Consider the following 16,685-nt stretch of genomic DNA (forward strand, 5'->3'; position numbering starts at 1 on the left):
CATTTGGAATATAAAGGAAGTTCAATCCCTGAGTAAACAGACAACTACAGTGATCAAGGGGCTGGTTCTTCATAGCTATCCCTTCCTAGAAACAGAAACTGCAGCCTTTCTGATAACTACTTTGCATTATTATCTCACTCTTGAAAAAACCCTTCCAAAAGACAAAGTCAGACCTAGTAGCATTATATGTGTAACTGGAATTATTCAGAGATTCAGATCCAGAGAAAGAAATACAGTAGAAAATCTGTAGTTAACTAAATGTTTAAAAAAAAAAACCAACAAATTAATCCAACACTGTTTCTCCTGTAAACGCCATCCACCTTGCTTTTTCTCCCTCTCTCTGCCCCAAAGAGCAAACCCCCACTCTACAATGCCTTCTTGAAGGCTGTCTGTATGCAATCCTCACTGCCCACCTACCGTAGGGAGCAGCTCCTCCCACCTGCACATAAAAGCCAAGTGCATGCTACCAGCAGCAGATCAGAGCACTTCCTCAGTCCTCCACTGCTTTGAGCTACTGATCTTCTCTCCTTGGATCTTGTATACTCAAGGTAAGATTACTGCTACTTCAGGTTTCTGTTCTAACCAGATATTGTGAGAAAGTCTTACTGTGAACTCCAGCACTGCCTTGTTGGGTGGTGCTGGCTTCCCCCCCTTCCCCCTCCCCCCCTTTTTTTTTCAGATGTAGTGTCATCTGACATTTAAGTTAGTAACAGTCTGTTGTTTTAGCAATGAAATAAAAACAGATCTTGCTGGGAAACACTGTGTGGCTGGGAAAAGGTCTTGTCTCCATTTCAGACTGATTTTGAAGAGATTAGTATACCCAGACCATTTCTAACAATTTATTATCCCTCTTACTCCTTAGTCTCCCTCTGTCCAAAGTTATCAAAAAACTACACTCTAAAGCTTCCTTAAATTCTGTTTGAGGAAAAAAAAATGCTTAGTGCCAATTTAAGGGAGGAATATTTTTTTTTTAACTATTATTACTAGCCAGATTGAGCCAGTCTTGGGACTGATGTGCATCTTCACAGGTTTCACTGCCTTTAAAAACATGTGATGGAACTTAAGTCCTCACAGAAGCACAGCAGTAAGGCTGATGGAATTCACTATCTGGTACCAAATATGCTTGAAGTACACATTTCACAAGCAAAGTTCTGTTTCTTGGAACAACAGACCTTGTGTCTTTTTGAAATTTCTAGATCAGCTCAAATTATATTTTAACTACAGTTTGCTTACATAGACATTTCTAATGCTAGAGGAAGGAATAGTTAAAAGCCTCAGAGACAGCTACTGAACAGTTGAAAAAGTAGTTTCAAAATCGTATTTGTACTCCCCTCTATTAATCTATCCATCCCCACAAAGATTAATCTATTAGTGACTAGTACCAGCCTCTCATGTTGTGTGAGTGCACTTTTAACACACAGTCACCTGTTTAAAGAAACTCCATCATAGAAATCTTAATCCTAGAATGCCTCTCTCCAGTGCTCAGAGAGGAGGGAAAGCATGAACTACCAAAAGCAGTGAATGCCACCTATAAATGGCTTGTTTGTACTCTATGTAATACATTCTGCAGTTAGAGATTGATATTTTCTTCTTGATAGCCAAAAAATTCTCTTTCAAAATTGACTGTCTTGTTCTTTCCCCAAATAAAGTCTTTTCTAAAAAAAAATTATGTCCACATATAGCTGTTCTCACATTAGCTGCAACATTTTAAGCTATAGCAGTGTATAACAAAAGCAGAAGTCTGTTCAAAGTTCCCTTCTCTGCATACTGTATCTAAGATTCTTCCTGTATTTTACATGTTATCTATTGTAACTAATGGGAAAAGAAAACACTGCCTTCAGCTATTTGCCTAGAAGATTACATAAGTATCTTTAAAAAAAAAAAAAACAACCAAAATTAAACAAATGGAACTATTCAAAAACAAAGCACAGTGCTTTCCATAGTAGGCTTACAGTAGCACTATTTTTACATCCAGGTAATCCATATAAATTGCCCATAGAAGACAGGAATAGAGCCCAATGGTTTTCCTCATAACTAGCATTCTATCTCTGAGCTACAAAATTTCACTCCTCTAGTTAACACCTGATTTTTACAGCACACCTCCCTTCCCTCTCCAAAAACTCCCCTCTTGTAAAACACAGACCTGTGATTTTAGGTGTAATGCATACAGAATTTAGGCCTACAGTCTGGAAGTAAAGCCTCATTGTTCACACAAAATTTTACTCTTTATAGATCAAAATTTCTAATAGAGCAACTTTCAAGGAAAAAAATATTTTTAAAAATGTATTTGCCACTGGAAATGTGTATATAGCAAAATACCTTTTATTAAAGCCTTCTATGAAATGTAATGTTTTGCCATTTGAAAAATGGATTGCAGGACATATTAAGAAAACACTATTCAAAGGAATGTGTCTAATTTACATCAGAATCTCCTCTAAGCAACTTCTCTTAAGCTGAGTAGATAATTCAGCTTCGCATCTCTTTGCAGTAGGGGATGAAGGGAAACTGTACCCAGCAGGTCTCCAAGAGAACTAAGAACTCTAGGAAGGCATTTATGGACTTCTGTGCTGATCTGAAACTCCTTTTTCACAAGAATCACAACATACTGATACTAACATAAAAATACTGTCATTTTAAAAGAGTGCTATAACCACAACTTTAAAAAAAAAAAAGTGAATCAGTGGGAGAACAAGGAATTCAGATTTTTTGCATAACGACCACAATATTTTAAAATAACAGCATAAAGGCAAAGAGACTGTATTAATTGTTCAGCCACAGACAACTTAAGTGTGAAGCAGCCATGCTCAGCTATTTCTCCTGGCAGCTGTGCTTAGGTTTCTTAGGTGTTCATTTAGGGCACTAATGCCACTTAGGCCACTAGTCTAACTTCCACTGCTGTCAACAGTGTTAGACTAGATACCCAGAAACACAGGAAAACACATCACTGACTGCTGACCACATAGGTCTGCCAGTACCACTGCTTGTGAGACATTCTGATCTCCATGAAATTATTTTTACACACCTCTCTGCCAGGTGGAGATACGTTTTCCTCTGGCCATGCTGATACAGAATATATGGACTGTTTTGCTTATGACCACAGTGAAAATTCATGGTAGAGAGTCAGATTTAGCTCTTCTGGGTTCCAGTCCAGCACTTCAGTCCCGTGCTCCATTTGTATTCAGCCTTGTAAAGTCAACCCCTCTGCAACTGATCTGTTTTTGCATGACTCTTTAAAGCTGAACAGCAGGGAGAATTCCAGTGACAAATCTTGAGACAGGTAATTCACTCCTAACATTTTAAAATTTCCTGTGAAACCCTTTACAAACCCCTTAACAGGATTTGCAAATCATTCTTGGAGGGGGTAAATGAATAAAAAATAACCAAATGACCACTTCTTTCTTACCCTCTGCGGTTAAAGAAGACCAACCCACCCTTGGAAAGATGAACAAGCAGAGATCCACTGTCATGATGGGCAACATCTTACTCTAAGAATTCAGTCTTGGCAACTCAGCAGCAGTAGAGAGCTCTATGAGAAGCCCATGGTGCTTAAGCAAAATTATTCAAGTGGATCTTGTATGGCACACAGAATATATTCTTCCTTTCTTTTCTACATTCACTATCATGTGCCATCTCTAGAAATGTATAGGACATAGTTTCATACCCATTAAAACAAACAAATGAAAAACAAAACAAAAAACCCACCAGCTTAGCCCTATCCCTTTAATTTATAACCCTAGAGCTAATTTATGGGGGTAGAGACTTAATTGCTCCGTGGACTGTATTTATATTAAAAAAAACCCAAACAACAAACCATTCTGATGCTTGATTTCTAGAGTAATTGCCCTAGCAATGGAGGCCTTGCATCTAATTTTTTTAAATTCAAAATTACTAGTAAGCATGCATCACTTATAAAGTAGTGAATGAGTGAAAGGGAACTGGAGGATTAGCAGGAGTGTTAAGGGCTAGAAGAACCATTAATAGTCATTTCACTATCTGCCATAGAAGGTAGGACAATTTTCATACATCCATGAGCACATCTTCAAGGCAGAATTTTCTGCCCACTTATTCTATACCTTGCTACATATCTCAGGGGAAGAAAGATTAGGTTTTATCCCTGAAGCTTAAATATATTCCTATATTTTCCCTTACTTTTTTTGCCTTCCAATTATTCCAAGCTGTGGGTACTTTCCTTCTACAGGGAGATAATTTTTAATTTTCACAAGTGTTCTTATTTCTAAAAGAGTAATGGTTCAACGGAGTTACTGTAGGGAGGAACAAGAAAAGACAAAAATGTTAGAGGTGGCTTGTTCTGTCTGATTAAAACCAACAGATATCAGTATTAAACTGTACAAAAGTTTTTCTTTTGTCACTTATACTTTGTAGAGTTTTGTGCAAGTAATCTTGCCTTTTTGTGGCTTTCCCTCCAGAAAGTGAGATCTATTCTTTATGCTAACAGAATTCTCCTCCAGCAAAAGTTGTGGCGCCCTCTATGTTTAAAAAGATGATGATGAGTCCTGGTTCTGAAGCCTTTTGTGGGTCTTGTGGAATAACTGTGCCTATTTGCCGTACGCATCAGTAAACAATTCTGCTTGGTCTCCCAGTACTCCTGAAAGGTTGGATGTGTTTCTGTAATTGTCTTGATGTGTAATGAATGTTATGTCTCATAATTGCACTGCAGGGGATTAATACCACTATGCAGTCTAGGGACATCTTTTGATGATTATGGACTTGCATGAAGAAGTTTTATTTTATAGCAAAAGCAAGATGAATGTAAGTCTGTTACTTCTTCAATGGCAGGTGAAACTGTAGAGGGGTGACATGTAATGGACTTTTTTCAAAAGGGAGTGAGACTTAGTGCCCTCTCTTGGTTAGAAAAAATATATATAGAACAGCACTCTGAGACTGTTTATCAGTTCCCTCTGCTGGCTACAAAGCCCACAGCCAGATGAGCAGCTGTGTTTGCGGAGGCGAAGGTCTTAAGTTCTATTCCCAGCGCTGTGTGCATGTGGTAAACTGATGACTGTGGTGTCTGTGCACGTATGTGGACATCATTCTTTATAGGGTCTCATCAACAACCACACTGAGTTCAACATGAGGGCACTCAAAAATAATATGGAGTTCCTGGGAGGTATCCACTTAGGATTTGAGAAGCATGCTAGCAACTATGCCATTCATAATACTTCACAGCTAAAGCATCCTTCTGTTACGCATCATATGCACACCTTGCTTTTTCCATCTTTCCAAAAAAAGTGTGTGTGTGTTCATTATACTGAGTTTAGAGACATCTGGCCACTTAGCAGAAACATTCTTGGCAATCCCAAATTATAACACTTCAGAATATAGCTTCTGAGAACTCCACATTTGCAAAAAAGAAATAAATAGTACCAACAAGAACACTCCAACCTATTAAAGAAAAAAAACACCCAATCAAACCAAACAGAAGAAGAGCCTAACTAGTTCTTTTCCGTTCTTATAGGGAAAGGCCTATATAAGCTGGTTATACAACCATAGAAACGGGTCATACAATTTATGCAGTTGCTCTGAAATAAAGTTGAGATGAAAAAATATACTGCGAACTTCAGAAATAGTTTCTGGTTTAAATAAATATCCATAGCACTAAAAATCATGAACTCCTGAGTCAGCTATGCCAGCTCATGTCAGCTCCTAGGAATCTATCACAGCAACATACAGGTAGGATACACTTAATGTATCCTATTAAAAGGAGAATGAGTCAAAACGAACAGCTTGACACACTAGATATCAAAGATATATTAAAAGCCAGATTTTTGAAACATCTGCAGCACATGTTTCCTGCTAACTAAAAAAGCAACCACACTTTCCAGACCAACATACTGCTGCATTTTTTCTGAAAGGAAAGTAAGAAGTGGACAGTAACACACTGTAAACTTCCATAGGGAACTCCAAGCAAAGCATTTGACCATTTTTGCAATTGAAAAATCCAGAGAGCAAAGTTAAGTTTCTATCAAAACCCACTGTTACGATGTGAAACAACACTATATATATATATATATATGTGTATATATATCTCTCTCTAAAATACATTACAGGCCCTGAAATGGAGATGCTTACACTGCCTCTCATTTACTCAACATAATTTTCAAAGGCACAGAATGGAAGGTGGCAGAGCTCCAGAGACACTCAAACCAAATACAGTCAGCTTAGCACTGAAGAAATCTAGCAGTCAAGTCTGCTTATGCCAGCACACGACTTACCTCTGTTCTGCCCTTCCACTCATCCCGCCATGTGTGGAGCTCCAGTGAATGCAGAGTATCAGAAGAGGGTCTTTTATGTGGCTCAGAGACCAGAAATTCTCCTTCAGCTTGCATTAAAAAAAAAAAAGAAAGAAAAGAAAATATTCAGTTATTTCCCAGTATTTCTTTGTAAATGACTTAGTTGATCTTAGCCCAACTCGCAGCTGATGGACATTAACATAAAACACACAACTGGGACCCTTATTGGCAAATCTTAGTAAAAGGTCAAGAGGTAGTTACTTCAGGTCAAAGTTGAGCAATAAAAGCAGGCTTATGAGGAAAGTTTATGTTGCCAGCATTGATACATCTGTCACCTGCACTATAGATAAAAAGCAAATAAGCAGTTAATCAATAACATCCCACAAGCACTAGCATTCACACATCATGTATTTTAGAAAGTGAAGGAAAAAAGAAAACTCAGTATTTATTTCCTTTCAGTCAGTGGCTTGAATTGAATTTACCATAGTAGCACATCATATTGTTCCCTGCAGAAAAATGCAAAGCTTAGGCCTTTAGGAGTAAGTCTCTTGTGCTTTACTGGTTCCAAAAATGTCAGTGCTTGTCAAAGTGTTTTTGAAATAAAACCAAAACCATGTTAATAAAATGAACTTTCCAAGACAATGCTGGCCAAAACTGATTCTTAGATTTCTTTTCAGTAATAAACTGCCTCTGTGGTTGCTGAGTTGATAGGGAGAAGGATTTAAAGGGCCAAAGCCAAGTTCTGGTTAACTCAAAGATGGTAAAAAAAGCTCTCAAACAGAGCACAAGCCCTCCAATAAATGGAAACACTTTTGCCAAGGGTGGGCAGAGCTTAGCAAAATCCAGCTGTGCTTTCAAAAATGGCTGTAATCATTATTAGGCTTCCACTTGAATGTATTCCAAGACTGGAATACTTGTGGGTACAATTTGTGATATGATGCTGTAGATTACTGGACAATACTCAACGCATTAATGCAGAATTCACAGGCTGAGTGTTAGCTCACAAGAGCTACCCTGCCTATTTATTAAGTAGTAACTCCCTACATGAATTAACAAGGCAACAACTGGAAGGATTCCGTCCCATCTTATCCCAGCCTTCTTGGATGAATAGCTCCAAAAATATGCTGCAGTGAAGGATGGAGGCGTTCATGATGAACTGAGTTCCTACTGTGCATGCAAGCTGCATGCAAGTCTGGGCAGGGAGATCTCAGAATTGTTTTGCTGTGTGTACATATAGGTAGAGACACAGCAGGAGTTTCTGTCCCCCACAGAAGAGGTGCAGCAGCTGGTTGTTCTGTGCCTGTTACAGGAATTCCTGCTCTCCTCCAGTTCCACCCACCATAGATCATTTTAGAAGTTCTGTGCAGTACAGTCCAAGCTGCTACTGCAAGTGTGGTTTCTTAGTTCTTATACTTAGGAACTCCTACATTACCTTTTAGAGATCTGGGCATAATTTACTGTGTCAGGAAACATGGAAAAGATTTTAGGACTGTTCCCTTGCATTACAAGCTGCAGCTAAAAACACTGCTTGTATTATCCTGGAAATAAAGAAAACTCTATGTTTTAAACTCCAAGACTGATACTTTATTAGATTCATTTGCAGCAGTAAATTTTTTATTTTTGTAGTGCTATAAAATTATCAGACGGCTTTTAAGTTGTCTAATTTAAAGGAAATCCACTCATCTCAGCTGGCTTTTGCAATGTCACCTTCATTGCACTTTGGGTTTAGATTGCTCTTAAGCAACCGATTGCAAGTACTCGGTATCTGAAATCCAAATTACCGATTAGTTTTGGCATGTGATTTTTTATGGTATATCTCTGTTCCACAGTCAGGGCAAGATAGCTCTTAGATTCAAATCTCAAGTGCCAAACCTGTCTTTCACCGAGTTCAGAATTCACTTGCAATGACTATATTATTCTTTTGAAACACCCTATTTTCAACGTGTCATCTGTCACTTACGCTGAACGCTCTCAAGACCTCAATACAAAAGGACTGTGAAACTGAAGCAAAACAAATTCAATTTGTGACTGCTCAGAGTAATTTTCTCTGCTACATGCCTTCAACTTTCTAGTCTTTACCTCGTGAAAACAAGTATTTAAAAAATAAGTGGTAAGAAACCTACTATATTTTCAATGCTCCATTCATCAAGCGTATTTTGAAAGCTGGAAGCGTAGCTTGCTGGATACTCGCACATAGAGCCTTCCCCTCCAAAAGGAGGAGCGCCTGCCCCGGGGGCGAGCGGCTCCTCGGCGCCCGCCGGGCCCGGGCCAGCCCCAGTGGCGGCCGAGACACGGCACCGGGACAGCAGCCCTCCGTCCCAGCACCTCCCCGCCGCCACCAGGGCCGGGGCCCAGAAAGTCTTCTGCATCCTCAGCTGCGTGGAAGGCTTTGAGGCTTCAGGAGAACGTGAGGCGTTGTACCTGAGGCCCACAGGCTGTCGAGATAGCAGGGGTTCGTGTCCGCGGATTCAATTCAGCGACAATCTAGTTGAACAATGTCACACTCTAATTTAAAAAAATAAGCCACAAAAAAGGCAAACCCCCAATTATTGTTTAAAACACTGTAACGGAAGTAGCCGATAAGCACTTGCATCCAACAACGCCTGCACGGCAGCGCATCAGCCCCGGGGCACCGTGGGAGCTCCGCCCGGCGGCCGTTACCCGCCAAAAACGGTGGCGGCGCGCGCGCGTCCCCGGGCCGCGTTGGGGCCGCCGTAGCCCTGAGGGAAGGCGCCATCGCCCCGCGGGGCGTCGGCAGCTCGCCGTCGCCGGGCTGCGGGCACGGCGCGCCCCTGGCGTTGGGGTGCCGCCTCCCGCCTCGTGCCGTCGCCCACGGTACTGGGCGGCTCTGGCGTTAGCGCCATGTCTGCACATAGGCCGGGCGGAGATTGATGTGGCGATTGCACCTCCCATTCCCAGCGGAGATTGGAGGGTTGAGGCGAGCGGAAACTGCCCACAGTCCGGTCGGCTGAGGTGCTTTTATGGAAACACAATGTGTTTGAGGTTTCTTCGGTTTCAGAGATACAGCCTGGGGGCTTTGCTTCTGTGTGCCAGCCCTCGGTGCCCCTTTGAGAAGGATCTGGGTAGCATTAGCTCGCACAGATGCGGACAGTGCTGGAAGGCCAAAAATGAGGGGGGCGGGGGGGGCTCCACTCTTAGCTGGAAAGAAAATGTCGAGTCATGTGAGGAGGCTGCTCGGAAAGAAGGAAGGCTGCTCCAGCACACACCACAGGAGCTGCAGGACCTTTCAGATTTCCCCATCTGGATGCAAAATTGAGGCCACTGTAAGTTAGAAAGAAAAAGAGAGAAACGTACATTTTGAAGTTTAGGGTCTTTGGACTTAAAACTAAAAAAAAAAAAAAAAAACCTGCAAAAAGAACTGCTGTATATGGGTATCTAGTATAACGAGAATAACTGGTCTTGTAAAGTTAAAATTCTAAACCACCCCCAGTCCCCCCAAAATACCACATGCTTTGGTAGGATGTGACGAAAAAATTATGAAACTACTGTACTCAACAGGCAGAGAGTTCAGAAGGCAAACAGCTGAATGGAACAGCTTTACCATTTCTTTCCAATGTATTCTCTCCACCCTGTTTTGTTTAGCACAAAGGTTTTTCAGGGTGAGTCTTTTTGATCTATTTGTTACATTGCCTAGCATGGCAGAGCCCTGAGTCATGATCAAGGGTTTAAGACAAAGAGCAGCAGCAGCTCCTGAACCTGAAGGCTTGTAAATTGTACATGGAGCGAAGTTGATTCCTGGACTCCTGCTGTAGTCCCTTTAACACACTCTTGCTTACACAGATGATTGGTATGTCTGGAAAGATATTATACTACAAATGCTTCACCTCCCTCTCCTGGCTGCAGAAGCATCCAAGAACATCACATACAGTAGATTAATGAATGTATCCTTACAAGCACCCTGGCAACATCACTCTCATTTTAGAGGAAGTGGAGGCACAAAGAAAGTTGCTGGTGTAGCATTTCAAGAGATTGCTCCTGGCCAGATTCTCAAGTGTCTTTCCATGACGGGGGCTAGTTGGAGAGCTTGGTTCCCATCTGGGCACCTCAATGAGAACCAGATTTTCATGAGTGCTCAGCACCCAGTAGCTCTCGCAGTGGCACTCACAGACAAATTTTCTGAAAGGTTCCTTTGATCGTCTGTCTGCTGCTGCCTCAGTGGAAGCAGAGAGCTTCTGAAAAATCTGATCCTGTTTGTGGGTGGTGATCACTTTTCAAAATTCTTGCTTAAGTGACCTGGCCAAGGATGCAGACAAAAATCTGAGCAGAGCCCACTTTGCTTAATCCCTAGGCCAGTGATTTAACCACAGACATATCCTTCCATCTTCAGCAAAGAAAGAATAGACACTATTTGGGGCAGGAATCAAAATGCCAAATAACTGCCAGTACCCACACCTGCCAAGAAAAATGCCCAGATACTTGTGGGCAACCCAGACAGCCACATTTTGGTACTTTCCTGAGAAAAGATTATTTCTAGTAGCAGTGCCAGAGTCTGGCAACCTGGATTATGCTCTTTCCAGATGTACCTATTTCTTTCTGGGCTAAAACCCTTCTGAACGTGCCCTCACACAGGCACACCCTCCCCACTCTTCCAAAAAAAGAACAGCTATCCAAACACTGTACTGTCTCCATTATCATTAGAGCGCCAGGCATGTTTGGGCAAGACAGCACTATTTTGTGTAATGATTAAGAAGCAGTGGTCGTGTCAGTGAAGATTCTTGTTTTCATTGAATATTTCATTCATTTCTGAACATAAGCAACCACTTAGCTGCAGTTGTGCTAGATGCAGAGGAGGAAACACATGCTATTCTTGGCCGGACTTCACCTCTGTGGGAAGCAGCAGCCTCCTTACAGCAGCCTCTGTAGGCTGCATGATTTAGCTACATTAGAGATTGTCCTGAACCTCAAGCAAGGACCTGCCTCCAGATTCTGAGTACCTGAAAGTGTGAACATGTGCAAAACCTCCCAAACCCAGACTGGATCCTGTGTTTTATGCTCTGTTTGTTGAGGTCCATTTGCAAACAACCGTTTCCAAAGCCATGAGCTCAAGGCTAGCTTAGGAATTCCCCTCCAAGTTGACCATATCCATTCAGCTGCCACTCGAGATGCTGCTCTCTGTGTCACTCAGCATCAATTTGTTGGACTGCCTATCACAGGACTCCATCTTGGAGTCAAGCTTTCATTAAGTGTTCTCTGTCTCACCTCTTCCCTCAGCTTTCAGACCACCTCCTGAGTCATCTGAGTCTGGTAATAGAAAGAGAAGGCATCCAAGTCACTAGTGTGTTTTAAGGGAGCGTAGATATCTCATGAAAACTACTGAATGAAAATGTTTACAGAAAAATGGTTTTGTAAAACAGCTCAGACTAAGCTGTTTGTGAGGGTTAAGATCAAGCTATATAAGCCAAAAAAGACAGCTGTGTCTTTTCTAGCTACAGCTAGGAACAGCTAAGTATACTGGACAAATTTTGGAGCTGGTGGGGATGTGTGTGTAGATACTCTTCTAACAGAGGATTACACCTAGAAGCAAGTGTGAACTTTTGGTTTCTGCTCCTGCAGGTTGTTTATGCAGACAGTTAAGTGCACATGCTTTAACATTCCTAAAAATTTACAGGGAATATCACTTGAGGAACTTGGATTATGATTACTAATTTTGTGGGCCTTCATGTTTTTGTCAGCAAATTTATAACTACAACTTTCCACTTCTTCCATCATTCAGATTATTTTTTTAAATTTTTAATTCTTCTCCTATCCTTGGAAAAAGACAACACATTTCTGAGGAAAAGCTGGGTTCTACCAAGGTCAAGAAGTCTGTCTTGGGCGTCCCCTCTGAACTCAAAAACTGGCAACAGTACAGAAGGTCTTAGTTTGGAGAGTAGTAAAGATGATCAGGGGACAGCCTGCTGGTAAAAGTCTGGAAGATGTGATGCTAGAGCAGGCATATCAGAAAGGCCCTATGGGAAAGGCTGGAGGATTTAACAGTCCATCCTGATGTGCCTTTGAAGCAGAGCAAACTGGTATTCCAGCGCTGGCAGGAAAGGGTGACAACATTAATAAAGGTTGATTGACCTTTCTACACAATTGGTTTACTCTGGAACCAAGGTCTTCTGTTGTGGGGCTGTTACATTTTCCTTCTAGGCCTAGATACCCTAGCACTAACTTTTCCACCTGGTCTTAAGTGTAGTTTGGGGCTTGTGTCTTTGATATTAATTAACAAGGTAGCACAGAGACTTCAAGGTCTCATACTTACAGGTCTCATACTTAAAGTATCTCATACTTAAAGTATCTCATAATGAGATACCGTTACTCTGGGAAGGTTATGTTTCTGTCTAATTTTCTCTAGAAATGCACTCCAAGAAATGAGAGATGTTTCCTTTTACAACTAATGCTTGTATTTCCACCAAAGAGCCATAGTTTTGAATTGACATGTTCTTTGAAAAAGTTTTGCCTAAAAATTCCTGCTTGTTTCTTTGGGAAATAATTGGAATCACTTATTAAGTAATCACGTAAAAGTGGGGGAAAAAAATCCACATTCAGGAAAGGACAGTCAACTTTCCCATATCTCATTCTTCTCTTTGTGCCCATGAAAATTGTTACTTGGAATCACTGCCTACTGACATAGCTGTTGTAAGAACTCGGGTCTCATTCTTAACCCAGACAAGCGTTAGAGAAAACTGTTCTCTGGAAGCTACACAGTTCAGCCTCCCTAAACGGAGAAGTTTTCCAGCCTTCATAGATTCATCCATGACAAAGCAAAACACCTCCAAGCCTGACTGATTTTACACAGCAAAATAAATCACTTTTAAAGTGTTTAAATGTCATTGTGAAAGTGAAGAGATGAAATGTGCTGTATATCATCTCTACAAAACCAGAAGTAGTTGTATTATAAATAAACAGAGTTTGCTTGGTATTAGGGACATAGGAAATTCCATTCAAGAACAGACAAATGGCACATCTTGTCTGGTATCCTGCATCTGGCACAGGCCTATAACAGATGCTTAAAATACTTGGCTTTCTTGGTCCCACAGTCTCCCCTGTTCCACCTACCACCAATGCTAAAAATCAGACAGTTTTCCTAACCTCTGGTGGGAGTCTCTTTCCTGCTGACTTGGCCAGGGGAATACATATTTGCCCTGTGTGATACTTTGTACACCGGCTGGTACCTAATTTGCCTGAACTGTGCTTCTGACTTTATCAGAACATATATGGTATTACTGCCTGTATTGCCTGCGTAGCCAAACAAAGCAGCACAAAGGTGAGGACTATGCTTGGCTCCAGAGAAAGGGGAAAGCAAACTCCTCACCCTCACTTGCACATAGCCAGCAATTGTGCCTACCAGTAGCCTATTACTAATCAGCTGCCTTCTTCCTGTCGAGGCACTGCCACCTAATTGCTCCCTACTACTCAACGACATATATCTTGGTGTGGCTTTCTTAGTAACTTTTATAGTTTAATGCATGATGACTGAAAATTAAATTATTTTATTGTCTATCGAGCAGAGTTCACTTTTGTCATTTCAGAGGTTGTCAAAACACGGTTCATCTATCCAGCAGGTCACATAACACTTCTTTAGTTGCCTGGTGCTTCTAGCCATTGTCAATAGAGTGATATGCCTGCACCCAACGAAACTGACTATGGCACTCTCCGTTACTAGAAATGTACTTCCCACAGACTATGTCCCTTTGTTTTCTACAATCTCATTCATAACCAATATTAAATTCAATGGCACACAATTGGTTAAGGGCCTCTAAAACAAAGACAAATGAAAAATCCAAACCTTTCCATTTGAAAAGTTAAAGATTAGAAAACGCCTTTGTATTAATTACATTACACCCTCTTTGTGTTCTCCTGTGAAATATAACAGTATTTTTAAAAGGCTAAAGAGAACTTACAACTATAGGTAACTACCATATAAGGTCCTTCCACATGTCATCTTACAGAAACAACAGAAAGAGAAGGGCAGCTATAGAAATTATGACACCACATGTCTAAGATATTGTTAAAAAAATTAATTTGAAGGAAAAAAAACCTAAGTGTCCTTTAGTTTGAGCATATCATTCAGTTGCTGAACACTGGTCTTAGGGAATGACCTAATAAATCATTACATATCAATAAGGAAAAACTGAATCCTGATGGCGTGCCTGGGTTGTTGGGTATAGTTTCAGATGTCAGCTTTCTCCGTGCTTAAGGATTTTCTGATTTTGGTTCCATCCTACTGAATATAGCATTCACCGTCAAAGATCCAAATCTAGAGCAGACCTTCAATCTAGCTGCCCCAAATTTGTATCCACAAAGAACAAGACTTTGCAGTATTAATCTTTTTGAAAGGATGGACACACATCAAAGCTACTGCAGTACCAAGTAGAAGTTTGCATCCTTTAACACCTTCCAAATCGACCATACATTCAGTGATGGCCAGGCTCAATATTAGAAGGAGCTCTGTGACTTTCTGCACTTCTCTCATGTTGTAAAAGAGGAATGACTTTCAGAATATCTGTCTTCTTTCAGTCAGGAACAGAACTAGAGGTTTTTCAAGGCACACAAATGAGTCAGCCACTTGTTCCAAATAAATGGAAATGGTGTTCCAAGTTTCCTAGACAGCTTTAAAAACTGCACAGGACAATTCAGCTGTTTAATATATTGTGTTCCACACTTCACAGTTAAGAGGACACAAGATCACATGCTTTTTGTTCCAGATATGTTGTTTTACCCACAGCAGTCCAAAGCCATTTAATTTTGTCTCTCTCCTTGACATACACGCTGCTCTTCTTGCTTTTACTGTTCCCAAGAACAAGAGTAGCACTTCAGAGTAAAGAGCAGCAGCTGAGGTTTCCAGACTGCTGCAGGTACTAAATAATACTAAGTGTCTTAAATGTCCATGATTGCACTTGCCTATTCGTGTAATGAGGGTGTTAATATTTTGGTTTCCGAGGAGGAATGTTGTAAACCTTAATTAATCTATATCAGTGACAAAAAAAGGCATGAGTTACAACTTTAACTGTACAGTAAAATAGAACATCTATGTGGATAAATAATTATAAGGAGATATATATAACTATAAACATAATTTCTTTACTGCAAACCTTGCCTTAACAAGAAACTTAACTCCTTCCTCCCTCAAGAAAACTGAATACACTGACTCATGTCTTTGTTTAAGTGTCATGGTAAATTTGTTCTTTTATAACATGTAGTAGTTCAGCTTTGAACTTTTGATTTTTGGAAAAGGCAGAGCGGAAAAATGTTTTCATGGGAGAGGAGTGCACATTCCAGAACTGTCGACTGTTACTCGTTTATGGGGGGAGGAAAAAAACTACTTAGGTTTTAGGCTTTAGTTGATGCAATTTGTCGTTGTCTGGTATTTTGTGATAAACCAAAGAGTTTACACTGTACAGTGAAATATTTCAGTTTGCTCTCTCATCTTTCCAGCTTTTGCTTGTTCAAAACTCTGAACAAGTTTGAAATTGAATGCCACTGGGGAGAGAAAAATTAGCTTTGTCTGAATAGAAATAGTGATTCATTATAATACAAAGTAGTCCAAGGAGAAAATAACTCACAGTTTACTGTGAATTATAGAGCTACACACAAGCATAATGTGCAGTTGCAGACAATATTACTCATAAAAATAAAACAAAAGAAAATGTGAGCTCTTCATGGTGTCTTCTAATGTGAACAACAGTTTTAAACACAATTTTCCTGTGCCGTTTCACGTTTATTTAATGTATTAACATTTGATTATGTCAAAAATATTAAAACAGGAAAACAAATTAAACTTTATGTAGCTTATTTATTCAAGTAAAGTAAAAAATACTTCTCTGCTGTCCTGCATATTTTGAAGAGTATTATGAACATGCTTTCTTCCCTTCTCTTTCTAGAAAGAGAAGAAAACACAGATTGTCAGAATCCTTCAGATTTGATCCCTCGCACTGTTAAGATCTCTTCATTACTGGATGTCAAGTCTGAATATCAGCACCAGTACATTGAAGTATACTCTCCCATTAAGCTGAGGTAATTTTCTTCCTAATGATTCAATTGTTTAAAGCATTTACAAAAGATGCCCTCCCACCTCCCTATTCCCTACCAATAAAGACAGTTCTGGGAAGAACATTATATGGCACAGTATACCATCAGTTGATGTGAAAGACATGAAAACTGATGATTTGCTAACAGGCAGGGAGGTTCAGGCCCCATTTATTAATACAAATTTAGCAAGAGCACATTAGTTAAGCTTACCACACTGAACTGGGTTTGGAAAGCGATTGCAAGTGTCAGCTCCTTTCCTTTCATAAAGGGAATAGTGACATGATAGATGCAACATCCTAGATTCATGGCCTCTTAAAAGGCTACTGTATAACTATTATGGATATGTCAGAGACTGCATTTTTGCTGCATTGGCATTAAGAGCTAAAGTCATTGAGGACA

At 40.3% G+C, this 16,685-nt stretch overlaps 1 protein-coding gene across 2 annotated transcripts in view; it reads left to right on the forward strand.

The window, feature by feature from the left end:
• Nucleotides 1–475: 475 nt before the first annotated feature.
• COL8A1 (collagen type VIII alpha 1 chain) overlaps nucleotides 476–16,685 on the forward strand; it is a 98,401-nt gene continuing 82,191 nt past the window's right edge. The window contains exons 1-2 of one of the 2 annotated variants that reach the window (XM_056327817.1): nucleotides 476–548; nucleotides 16,139–16,271. The gene's annotated coding sequence lies outside the window, so the exon portion shown is untranslated. The remainder of the gene's footprint in view (nucleotides 549–16,138; nucleotides 16,272–16,685) is intronic. The other variant, XM_056327818.1, reaches the window with a different exon arrangement.

Source organism: Falco biarmicus, chromosome 2, assembly GCF_023638135.1.
Source record: "Falco biarmicus isolate bFalBia1 chromosome 2, bFalBia1.pri, whole genome shotgun sequence".
Classification (NCBI taxonomy): Eukaryota; Metazoa; Chordata; class Aves; order Falconiformes; family Falconidae; genus Falco; species Falco biarmicus.